Source organism: Podarcis melisellensis, assembly GCF_964234715.1.
Source record: "Podarcis melisellensis genome assembly, chromosome: 7".
Classification (NCBI taxonomy): domain Eukaryota; kingdom Metazoa; phylum Chordata; class Lepidosauria; order Squamata; family Lacertidae; genus Podarcis; species Podarcis melisellensis.
The window spans coordinates 48,973,114-48,986,766 of NC_138539.1; the positions used below are offsets into that span (position 1 = coordinate 48,973,114).

Sequence of the window (13,653 nt, forward strand, 5' to 3'; positions counted from 1 at the left end):
GTCCAACCCCCTGCCAAGCAGGAAACACCATCATAGCACTCCTGACATATGGTTGTCAAACCTCTGCTTAAAGACCTCCAAAGAAGGAATCTTTAGGTGTTTAGGTGGAATCTTCTTTCTTGTAGTTTGGATCCATTGCTCCGCGTCCGCTTCTCTGGAGCAGCAGAAAACAACCTTTCTCCCTCCTCTATGTGACATCCTTTTATATATTTGAACATGGCTATCATATCACCCTTTAACCTCCTCTTCTCCAGGCTAAACATGCCCAGCTCCCTTAGCCGTTCCTCATAAGGCATCGTTTCCAGGCCTTTGACCATTTTGGTTGCCCTCCTCTGGACACGTGCCAGTTTGTCAGTGTCCTTCTTGAACTGTGGTGCCCAGAACTGGACACAGTACTCCAGGTGAGGTCTCACCAGAGCAGAATACAGTGGCACTATTACTTCCCTTGATCTAGATGCTATACTCCTATTGATGCAGCCCAGAATTGCATTGGCTTTTTTAGCTGCCACGTCACACTGTTGGCTCATGTCAAGTTTGTGGTCAACCACGACTCCTAGATCCTTTTCACATGTATTGCTCTCAAGCCAGGTGTCACCTATCTTGTATTTGTGCCTCTCATTTTTTTTGCCCAAGTGCAATACTTTACATTTCTCCCTGTTAAAATTCATCTTGTTTGTTTTGGCCCAGTTCTCTAATCTGTCAAGGTCATTTTGAAGTGTGATCCTGTCCTCTGGGGTGTTAGCCACTTACATTACTTACATTACTTACATTAAGTCACAAGAACTATAACGCGATCGGAGGTCATGGCCCCATAAAGGGTACCCCATAGCAGAGACCTAAATACAAACACATGCCTAGCCTAGCCTAGGAAAAAATCCACATTAATTTACCTGGATCACAATATTTATGTGCAACTTGGAGCTGTGTGAAAAGGAGTACCATACACTCTGAAACAGCTCACTTATCCAGGAAGGCAAAAGTCCAAAGTGAAACTTTATTACCTTCTACTTATCAAGCATCTTGCATATCAGAGGCTCCTAAAGGCCTTTACAAATTTATAATGTAGAGATTACCTCATTCACCAGGGGAAAGTGAGGTAAGTAAAGGGGGGGGGACATATACCCACAGAGGAGAAAAATGTGATGCTTGTGTGTGCTCTAATGTTTCTGAGTTCTTGAGCTGCAGGCTGCTTAAAAATTTCAACTCACATTCTGCTCTTTCATTGACAATAAGGTGTAGTGAGGTAGTTCTGTCTTTAAAATCTTATCCAATTAAAAGAGAGGAAAATGTATGCTGAATAGCTCTGGTATACAGAAATCTTAAAGCAGTAGTCTTCCAGAAGGTCTGTACTGAATATTCCAAATCAGCTTCATTTGCCTAAGCATGCAGCTTTACAGATTGTGTCACCAAAAGTTCATTCCGAAGGGAACTATGTGCAGAAGTAGGGTCAAATCCTGAGGACCTGTAGTAGACACAAATAGATGCTATGCTTGTTTTGTACCCCTAGCTTTTGGGGATCAACACAACTAATTATCACTTTAATACTATAGATATGAAAATACAACCCCTGCTGTAGGGACAGCAAAGCAGCCAGAAAAGAGATTATGTACAAAGGCCAGAGAAAGAGCTGTGAATGCCATCCTTTGGACTCCTTGGAAAACTCACTAAACCAGATGTGCTGTAGCCTGGGATTGGTGTGTGTTGTATGGCTGATTTGAGTGCTGTGGGCAGCCCAAGGATGCCTGCCTCTCCATGAAAGCAAACCTAGAGTGAGAGACAAGGGTGATGTCAGCAGCTTCTAGAACTCCTCTTTGTTGTAAGATTCGGGGGTGGGGTGGGATCTGTGAGTTTGTTTGGGCAGTGGGTGATAGGCAGTCAGTCCTGAGTGGGGAGGTGTGTCAGGAGGAGGAGGTAGCGATGTAAGTATATATTTATTAGTAATTTGTATTAAAGGCACCATTATGTATTTTAATAACGTGTGCTGTTGTTTTAGTTTCCTGAATGCTCAGGAATGTTGTTTTAGTTTCCTGAATGCTCTAACTTATGTTAGAGCTTTTCATAGTAGGTTTTCTTAAGCTAGGGATCGGGAACTACAGCCCTCCAGATGCCATGGGCTCCCATCACCCCTGACCACTGGACATTCTAGCTAGGACTGATAGTATTTATTTACTGCATTTATATCCCACCTTTTCACAGCTGACCAAAGACCACCCAGTGAAGTTAATGGTCAAGTGGGGATTCAAACCCATGTCTCCCAGCTCATAGTCCAGGGCTCTAACGACTACACCACACTGGTTCTCCTAGTACAACGCACTGGTTCAGCAAATAACATTCAGTGAGTAAAATAGCTGAACATTTCCCCAGTTTAAGTGAAAAATTGACACCCCCTATAGTCCTTCTCTTCTATAAAAAATAGTATTTCAACTCACTGCATTCTAATAGTTGGAAAAGAAAAAGTCATTCTCAACCTATTCCTAAAATTCGGATTTTTATATCCTATTTTACAAATAGGCAGGCCTACAATCCTGCCAACAAGCAAACGTCTTTGCCAGGATGTTACTAATGTAGTTGAGATAACAATCAGACCTTAGGTTTGTTTGACTTGTTTCTTGAGTACTTCAGATACATTGATTACAAAAGCAGCTAGCTGGGGTCAGCTTTTGGCAAAGGAAAATCAAGGTTGGCTGAGCCTGGTTAGTTATCCACACCACTTGACCTTCAAAGGGATAAACAAGCTTATTTGTAGGCACAGACAAGCAACATAAATGAAAAATAGGGGAAATGCCGTTTCATAAATGGCTGTGGGGGGGGGGGAAGACTCACGTACATAGTTGTGTGCTATGTTCAGCATGAAAATTAATTTTTTTCCTGAGCATATAGGCATTTTGTTATGCACGTTTCAATACATAAGACTTGGGTTACAAATAAATCAGAACTACAAGACAGGAATCAAACAACTTTGTACTATCTGGGATAGACACAGTTTGGATATTTCATATATTTAGGGTTGCAATCCATCTGTGCCTTTTGTTCGCATCTAAAATAGAGAAGTCTTAAGGTAGATAATACTATGAAAGGCTGCAAATCTCATCTTACTTTTTCCAACAGAGGGCAAACTCATATTTCAAAAATTCAATCACTGCACAGTAGGAAACTATGAGGATACTTCTGAGGTGCCAATAAAATCCATGGGACAAATGAAATTAATTTTTTTGTGTCTGTGCAGTAGAAATACTTTTAAACACACACACACACAAATAAATTTCACAGTGCTACATTCATAGTAAAAAGGAATTCAAAAGACATCAAGAGAATCACAAGCCTCGGTAGATTTTAATATTAGCATCACTAGTGTCTGTCTTGCTAGAATGGAAATTTTTACAACAGATAGCTGAGGTGTGCACCCAGGGCAAATTCAGCTAAATGAGTTCATTTATTTTCCCCCCCCCCCATATTCTATACATTCTACTTTGGGATGGAGGGAGTGGAGAGGCTTACTAAAACTTCATAACAAAATCTGTTTGAGAATTTCACGTTTACACATTCACCCAATCATATAATGGGGATTCACAGGTAGAGGAGGAAGTGAGGCTGTACCTTCTATCAGTGTTCCTATCTTCAAACACAGGGCATCCCTAGCTTTAATGTCTACACACTGAGCATGGACATCTGCAAAGGGTGTCTACATTTGAGCAGCTGTTCATGCTCAGATGATCTTTCTTTAGGGGCAGGTCCAGAAGGTTCAGTCTGCTTATCGTACTTTTCTATTCGTGGATCACCATCATATAACTAATGCATGAAAAATGCTAAGGGGATTTGCAAAATGGCTTCCCCAATTCACACAGTTCTGGGAAAACTTAAAATAATAATAATAATAAAGTGTTAGTCTTTATTTTTTCTTAAATGCATAACTGCCAAGCAGGGGAATAATCACAGTTGAAACAGTACTCTATCTGTATTAGAGGAGAAATAATGCTGAGCTTTAATATGGAAAAATGCACACACCAATTGTCAGATATTAGTATTACTATTGTTCTCTTGGTCTTCTATGCACCAAATTAAATACTAAGCAGTGGCAGTGTCGATTGAACACTGGTTTAATGCACTAAGGGGAAGACATGTGGGATACTTAGGAAAACCATTTCCACTGATTTAGAGAAAAGCAGAAGGTAGCTCTGCCTTTAAAACCCTGTCAATTTAAAATGAAAAAACCCCTGCACTGAATAGCTCCTGTACACAGAAATCTTAATTGCTACACTGCCTAAAGTAAACATAACTAAATAGGCCTTCTGTTACACACTCTTCAACTAAGAAGTCTTTATATGCTATGGCAATTAAAATTCTTGTGGTCTGGGAACCTTGAATTCATACATCCAGCAGTCTTTCTAGCCTCCTTTTTCTAAGGTAGGTTTTTATTTTCTTTTGTCACTAACTAGCTAAGAGTTTCATTTTACCAGAACAAGCACTTCCACAAATGCTAAATACAAAACAGATGTTAACGTTTAAGTCTCTTGAGATGTTTAAGGCCAAGTAGCAATGTAGCTTCCAATCCATTCACTCCAATGTGAAGGTTCAAGGTACACAATGATTTTAAAACAGATTTATGAATAAATATTTTCAGCAGAGCATTTTATTATGGAAATGGGTATTTCAATATCCCTATTTTGCATTGTTCTATTCATATTAGGACTAAATACTCAAACCAGTAAATGTTTAGATTAGGCAATGTCATACCCTTCAATATTTCTCTGATGAAAATAGGGACTTCCCATTCCATAATGATAATTTTATTATTTATACCCCACACATCTTACTGGTTTGCCCCAGCCACTCTGGGAAGCTTCCAACATACCGGTATATAAAAACATAATAAAACATTAAACATTAAAAAAAAAACTTCCCTATATAGGTTTGCATTCAGACAGCTCAGTGGTCGGATAACTCCATACCCTCCAACATTTCTTCAGTGAAAATAGGGATATCCTAAGGAAACATGCTGCCTTTTACCTTTAAGCTAATTCATGGCTTGGGACCAGGGTACTTGAAGGACCAGTCTATCTACTCGTGTTTTTTGAGCTCTTCCGTGAAGGCCCTTCTCCAAGTGTCATTCCCCTCAGAATGGTTATGGCTACTGAATGTTAAATTGCTTTAACAATAGCAGCTTTCCAATGGGCATTCTGGGAAAATAAATATGGTAGCCATGTGCCCAAAGGAAACCCATAGACTCCATTCTGCACTCACTTCCAGGCTCACAGCCACTATATTTATTTCCCCAGAATGCCTGGATGTAGTGCCATTCCCAGGGGCATTTAAGGGGAATTGTATCACTCAAGTCTTTCTGAGGAAATAAATAAAATGCTGTCCAAGAGGAACACAGACCAACTCTTGAGTTTTGACCTCTGCTCTAAAAATACATGGGTGGGGGCCTGGCACGGATGAAAAGGAAGCTGTACAAGCCTTGGCTGGCAACATGCCAGCTCCTGGCCTGGGCCAGCGGAACTTCCTGTGGGTGCACTACGGAGAGCTGAAGTGGCTGGTGCAGGGTGAGTCATGGCACCAAGGAGTCTGTGTCCAGCACCTCCTGGGAGAGCCCGCATTTCAGAAGTTGCACTAAAAATCGGGAAGCGCACCCAGAGCAATGCGTTAGCCCCCTTCCCCCTGGTGATGCCACTTCCCCCTTTTGCACCTTGCCCCAGGTGCTGGCAACCCATGCCATAGGTGGGAGTGCACAGGACCCAGAGTAAATGGTAAGGTGTACACAGCTGTTGGATTAGAACAATTATCCCTTTAGTATAGCTTCAAATTTCATTCACTTTAATTCCTCCAATAAAAATTATTCCCTATGTAACCAGACAAAAAAAGCCATATTTTGCTCTTAGTTATAATGGTAAATCCAGGGGTTTCAGGAATGAATAGATAAGGGCATTTTTAAAAAAAAACATAACAACAACCAGAGTTTAAAAATGTGTAGAGTGCTCTTCCCAAAGCTTTTGGATTTGACACAAAGGTTTTGGAATGAGCTTCTGCCAATGCATGATTTAGCTGTCTCATATCAGTCCCTTTATTCATCTACACCTCCTCGGGGCTGGATTCAGTTTTTATCCAAAAAAGGGCAGTTGATGATCCTTACTCAAAACATAGGCACAGGCAGGCCAAGCTTTCACTTAAGAAATCATTAAAGAAAATACACCTCCAAACATGTCTCATAACCAATTTGGAAATGTTACTTATTGGCTGAGAGTCTTTGCTTGGAAATATAAACACCAGAGACAATTAGTAACACATTCTCAACTTCCTTTAAAAAAGAAAAAAAAAGTTGAATCTTGCCTTTTTTCTAAAAGCACAGCCAACTCTTCCTTCATCTATGGAGAACATAAAGATAATATACAAAAATATTACCTTAAGGTGATAGCTATTGTTAAGACATGCCGCCATGTCTATGTGTCCTTGTCAAAATATTTGGCTATGGTTCTAAGACACAAAATAGTTTACAAAACATAAGAAGTTGGCTATTTCAGAATCAGCTGGGGGCAAATGACCTACATGGCCACACAACACTGTGTATAATAAAATAAAATGTAAAATAAAATAAATAGGAGGGGGAGAAAAGTTTGCATTCTACAGCAAACTAGAAAATATTGATCTGAAATGGAGCTGGTAATTGTGATTTAATAGTATAATTTGTGTATTGTAAAATTTTATTTTTAGAATCGTCAATATATGCTAGCAAGGTACATGTTTTATTTTCTAAAGTAGGACCATTAAAAAAAAATTGGAGCAGGAAAATAAGGGAAATGTTTATTCTGAGTTCTCCAAAATACCTCGGTTTTCGAATGTAATCTGTTCCAGAAGACCTTTTGACTTCTGAACGTTCAAAAACTGAAGCATTTACTTCTAGAAGCATTTACTTCCGGGAAACTCAATACAGAAGCCATGTGGCACGTTCAACTTCGAAAAAGCGTTCGAAAACCAAAGCAGTTACTTCTGGGTTTTTGGCATTCGAAAACCAAAACATTCAACTTCCAAGACGTTCGAAAACCAAGGTACCACTGTACTTATTTCAAAGTATTAAGGGAAGTACAGTAAATGGGTGTACATGTTTTCACAGAAAGTATACAGAAAAATTGCCTAATGTTGGTCCTGTGGGATAACCAGCTTCATATAACCAATATGCTTAAGTATAATTGATTACTTAAAACAATAAATAAGCTGTCCTGCCAGGCTTAGCTATGTCACTTCCCTTCACCTTGGGAGGAAATGGGCAATCAAGTGTTTCTGTTGGTCTACCTATGGATTTGGTATGTGAGGAAGTCTGAGCTGGTTACTCCAGCTCAGCCACATGGCTTTAACCAGTCTCTTTTGTTTCAGACAAGACTGGAGTCTGAAACTAACATTTTCCTATGCTAATATTTCAGGAAATTTAACCATTTTGTAACCAAGCTATGTTTTATTGCCTGTGCAACTTTTCTGACCGCTGAATGGAAAAGCTCATGAATCTGACCTAAAGAGAGTTTGTAAGTAAACCATTTTATAACTTACTAAATGTGTGGTCTTTTTCTGTGCTAGGGAAAGTGAGGAACTCTGGAAGAAGCTTTTAAAGGTGACATTCTGGAGGGGCACATTTTTAAAGTTTTTACAGCCTATATTTCCACAATTTACTTCACTACCTGTTTTGCCATGTTAAATCTTTGCCAGGGTTCTTTCACCAAAGGGCACTTGCCCCAAACTAGGATCTTTGCATTCAAGAATTACTACTTTTCATCAACATGTTCATTCAGATTTCTTCTCCCTGCCCCACCCCCCACCAGCCCAGCCATCCTTCCATCACATCCTGCTACATACAGCAGTGGAAAGAGCTTGCTGGAGAAGCTAATGTATTAACATTGTGCAATGTATCATGCCAGCGGCTGTCAGAAATAATTTTTGTATGTCCAAAATGCACAATGATTCTGTCAACTGTTATGGAATAGTGCCTTAAGAATTCTGCTCTTTCCACCTTATCCAGTAATCTAGATGCATCTATTATCCAAGGGATGACCTCAAACTGCATTTTGAGACAACTAGCAATGACTCCAAAAAAAAGACTCTGAAAGGATACTTTCCAACACTGTCTACAAACCCCAGGCACGTTCTCCAAGGACTATACTATGGAGATGAGATCACAACATACTGAAAAGGAAGATGCAAGCAGGCATAATGAAGATGATCTCTCTGAAATTCCATCTTGGATCCCTTAAGACGCAGATATAAGCTGAGGTCTGAGCTAAACTCAAAGAGCAAATAGTTCCTATTCAAACAGATTGAAGGGTCAAAAGTATGCATTGCATTAAACTTATTTTTGAAGTTTGCTTAAGCTGACCTCTTCCTTTTGCTTTGAAAGAAAAACAGGTGTTCAGGACCCTGATGCAGATCATGGTCCCAGTTTGGATTGGGGGCCTGTAGTGGTTTCCTGCCAAAAAATCCAGCCTGGGTTGTTATTTGCCATGAAAAACAGACACAAGGGCAACAAGGACTTGAGTTGATGGAAGATGAACTCTAGATGAACTGGAGTCAGAAAATCTTTCTGGGAATCTGATGTTATTCAGTTATATATATATTAGTTATTTATTTTTGTTCCACCTTTATCCCAAGCGTCTCAAGGAGGCATACACATGGTTCTCTTTTCCCATAACCTGGAAGATAAGAAAGACAGTAACTGGCCAAGGGTCACCCAGTGAACTTCATGTTGAACCTGGGTCTCTGCAATCCTACACTTAGATGTGATGCAGAGGTGTCTGTTTGCTTCCAATATTCTCTGCTTATATATTTGCAAATAAAGCAAATATTACAAGGAGACTATACAACCCCAATGTGATCTTATCCTAAAGCATGAATTGGGAATGTTCTTCAGCTCAAGGGTCATATTCTTTTGTAGGCAACTATCTAGACATGACACACCAGTCGTGGGCATGGCCAGAGACAAATGCCTGACCCTTACTTTTGACTGTATGTGATTCCTTTGACCAGTAGGCTACATTCCAGTCATGCAAAACTCTGGGGTTTACACACACACAGTTCAAGGGCACAGTGCAGTCAGGCAAAAGCACTCAAGGAGTGTGCAGAGGCATGTTGTTGAGGGGTGTGGTCTGGAAAGAAGAATGGCTTGGGAGAATTTCAAGCGGCAGATAAAGAGGCCTGAGATTCCCTATTCCTGTGAGAAACCAGTACATGTAATAATTCTTTAATAAGTACTTTAATTGATTTATGGTATCCGTAATGCTTTATAAAACACCACCCATCTAGATAGTATCTGTGACCTGCAAACCAGAAGAGCCAGAATATTTCCATTTATGCTCACGTGAACTCAGCTCAGTTCCAAACACTCTGGCTAAAGTGTTTTGTGAACAGAGTCGGCCTGGAAGCCTTAGCATTTTTTCTGTTTTTTTAAATAACAGATTTACAAATACTTTTAACCAATATTAACAAAGGCTCACTGTAGGGGAATACTACTGCAGTATTTATTTTAAGAATAGATCATTCAACCTGCTGCTCTCCTTTTCTTAAAAAAAACTCCATATTTATTAGGATGCTTATATCTCTTAAAAGCTTTTTCTGAGAAAAAAAGTATTCCTGTATTTAATAACAATGAACTTTATTGCCCTTTGACATATCTAGGACTTAATTGGGATCAATTTCAATTGCAGTTTCTCCAAATATTTATGTAATGTAGGGTCCATATCCTCCAGAGAGCTTATAAAAATATCTACATTTCTCCATCTTCTCTCTCTTCAAAATCCAAAAGGAAAAAGACTCATTCCACACTTACTAGCTAACTACAGTTGTCCATAACTAACAAGATAAGAGGCTTCATTAGATTAAATGGTGTTTTCTCTCTCTCCGTTTTTCTTCAAGCTAGTACTACAAGGGAAAGTGTGGTTAAAAATGTAGCACATGCATAGTAGAGTGTATCTGAGTATTTAAAAGCCTCATACTGAACCAGTCATGTGAATGTGAAACACTGGAATGGCAAAAGCAAACAAGATGCCAAATAATACAGTCTCTTGTGTTTGGTATGCTAGTGTGCCTTATTCAGCCTCGCCTGATGGTCAGAACTCAGCATTATAATTGCATTTAACCACGTGATAAAATGTAATTAACCGTCTTACTTAAGCAACTTTACCATATCTGTTACTTACCCATGTACAGCCAACAATTTCCTTCTTTTCTATTAAAAATAGATGTTTTAAGGGAGAGAATAATAAAGTTCCATTTTTGTGTGAGATCACCCTCTCCTCCCCACCCCCAACACAAGGTCTTTTACTGTACTGCAACAGATTAAATAATTTTTCACTTTCACAAGGAGTGTTATTTTTCTTCTGCATACACAAAAAGGCCCAAAGTATCTTCAAGAGTCAATATTTAATCTCCACAATGACACACTCCCATTTATTCTGCATCCATTGAGCTTCCACCACTAGTTTGGGAAGCAGTGTGCACACAATATTAGCCACATCAATATCTACCCTTCTTCTTCTTATGAAATACTATGTTTTGATGAGTTTCTTCCCAACCAGCTTTGATCCAAATTGAGAAAAAGAAAGGCATACCTGCATTTTAAGCCAGTAATGTGCAAGCAGCCTAAATTTTGCACACCTTAAACAAATATTCTCCTTCACAAATGTTGGGTTCTTGATTAAAGTAGGTTTTTAAAAAATTACGGTAATCTTTCACACAAAACAAAATAATTACATGTTTCTTTCCTACTTTCAAAGCCCTACAGTTAACCATCTTTTTTCCATGTTTGGGTGTTAAATGTTCATCTAGCAAAACATTTCCTTTAAATTCAATTTGAATTCCTGGGGTAGCAAGCAATTACTCTTTTGAAAAGTAGGTCTTTCAATGAAAAGCTCTCAAGGAGCCACAAAGACTGCTGTACATCATATATAACCAGAGCTGTGTACTGTTTTGTGTAATATTGTACAAACAGATAAAATCCTCTTTGTTCAAGGCACTTTATATACCTTATGTTCCATGGCTTAAAATAAAATGCTGCTTCTTTTCTGATATCTTAATCTAAACAGTGTGAAAGACCATCTTCAGGCCTGTTGTATTGTTTGAACAGGCAAAAACCACCATTCCAGAAGAAACAGCAGTATAAATTTTAAACTGCTTTATCTCTTGTCATGAGCAATCCTAACTCTGTAACGGAGTATCCTGTAAGTACTGATAATAAGTAAAATAAATGTACAGCCAGCACATTTCAGCACTTGTAATTTGAGATGTGTGCATTAAACCAGAAAAACAGGAGATGAGTAAAGTCTCCACAAAATGGGGGGGGGGTAAAGTCTCCACAAAATGGAGGAGCAGCTCACATGGAACCATTGGGGCATGTTTACAGAGAGGAGCTGCTAAGAAGTATATGTTGCTACAATGAAGAAATTTCTTAATTCCAAAATGCATTGGACAACATAAAACATTTTGACACTCTAATTCCCTTGTTCTCTCTGAGTTTTTCCTACATATTTGTCCACACCTGAACAATTATAAAGATCCACCCCGACAAGAATTTTAGTACAGTATTACAATCAGATGAGTATTTAATAATGGGTTAATAAAAACTAATAACCTTGAAAGAACACAAAACTTTTTTCTGGTACCCAAATAAGAAGACTATTTATTTAAAACAATTACATCCCACTTTTACACCATTAAGGGTCCACAAGGCAGCTAAGAAAACTATAAAATGGTTTTCTCCAACCTGATGCTTTATTTTGCATTATAACTCCCATCATCCCCAGCTAGCATTATCAATGGCCAGGAAGAAAACAATGGAACTTAATTCACGGTAGACATGTATAGTGTTGCACTGTGAATGAGTCAGAATTTAGCATTTGACCCCCATGTTTTTACTATTATCCTAAGTCTTTACAGTTACTATGGATACTGTAAGAGAAAGAAACATCTTTAGGGAGACAAAGGTGAAGATGATATGTTTTTTTTAGGCAACATTTAAGAAATCCTGTGTTTTGCTAAGCTGATCCAGGAAACAACAGAATGATTCATTTCTCTGGGTTATGTGTTATTTGGGAGATATTGTGACTGTCAGCAGTGAAGCTGAAGTTCTCTAGTATTCAGGAAATGACTGAAAATAATCCTAGATGGGAACTCTAGCTCCAGTAATGAAGCTATTTTGCAGAAAGAAATGAAACAATGGGTTTTTTACTATTATTTAGCTCTGTTTGCATATAATGCAAAGCCAAACTATGCCTTAGCATGAACATACAAGCATGCAGGCTTCCAGTTCGGTCCTCCTTCAGTCTTGCTGTGCTGCAATGAGCTAAGCCATGGTTTGGCTTAGCATGTTGTCCTACCTTGGGCTTACAGTTTGCCTCATTCGAAACAAATCAAGGTGTGACCAAAATTTATTCTTGGGACATGAAGAACAACTCTATTTACTTGCTTCATCAAATCATTGTGATTGGAGTGACGGCAGAAAATAATTTACTGTCATTACAAGCAAGACCTGTCCATCAAAATGAAGGCTCCCTCCACTGTCCATCCCCTCCCCTCTCCAGCACTGAGCTCAGTCAGTTTGGTTTTATTTCTCAGAAAGGAAAGGGGAAGGGTTATTATGCATTTAACTTATTGGGGAAACTCAAGTTACAGAGTGACTCAGACACTTAGGGGGTCCCTGTTCTGCCTTTAGATGCCTTGGTAATGGCACCATCGGACTAGGGAATGTGAGATCATGGTTCGCCTTGTTATTCTGGGTACACACCAGTTGATGCACAATCCTAGGTGGAGGTGCGCATCATAATGCTCCTACAAAGTTCACTGTTTCCACATCGGATCCCTAGAGGGCAAGCCTTAGATGCTTTAGCACTGCAAATAAGAGATAGAGGGCATGTGTGTAGCTATGATCACAGCTGGAATTTAGTTGGGAGGCTTTGCTACTGTAGCTTCCTACTCCCCATTATTCCCACCACACACAAAAATCTGAGTAACAAAGTTTACTTAAATGTGTCTGTGTAGTTAAATACAGATCAAAATGATATAATTATAATACAATATTCATTTATACTCTTATAACAATTTTTTCAGAATTTAATTAATATTATCAATGTTTTATAGATTTCCATAACATAGAATCATAGAATTGTAGAGCTGGAAGGGATCCCAAGAGTCATCTAGTCCAACCCCCTGCAATGCAGGAAGTTCAAGTACAACATCCGTGGCAGATGGCCATCCAACCTCTGCTTAAAAACCTCCAAGGAAGGAGACTCCACCGCCTTCCAAGGGAGTTTGTTCCCCTATCAAACAGCTCTTCCTGTCAGAAAGTCCTTCCTGATGTTTAGTCAGAATCGCCTTGTAACTTGAAGCCATTGGTTCGGGTCCTACCCTCTGAAGCATGAGAAAACAAGCTTGCTCCAACCTCCATACTACAGCCCGTGAGATATTTGAACATGGTTATCCTATCTTCTCTCAGTCTCCTCTGTCCCAGGCTAAGCATATGCCATTTCCTCAACTATTTCTCATAAGGCTTGGTTACCAGATCCTTCATCATTTTGGTCACCCTCCTCTGTGCATGTTCCAGCTTGTCAATATCTTTCTTAAACTCTGGTGCCCCAAACTGGATGTGGTACAGTTTCATTTAATACTAAAACGCAAATAAGG

General features: G+C 39.1%; 1 long non-coding RNA gene across 1 annotated transcript; it reads left to right on the forward strand.

The window, feature by feature from the left end:
* The first annotated feature begins 1,759 nt into the window (after window positions 1-1,759).
* On the forward strand, window positions 1,760-8,347 carry LOC309373361. The gene is made up of 3 exons (XR_014169998.1): window positions 1,760-1,919; window positions 2,197-2,335; window positions 8,006-8,347. It is a non-coding gene; the product is annotated as an uncharacterized lncRNA (long non-coding RNA).
* Window positions 8,348-13,653: the final 5,306 nt, after the last annotated feature.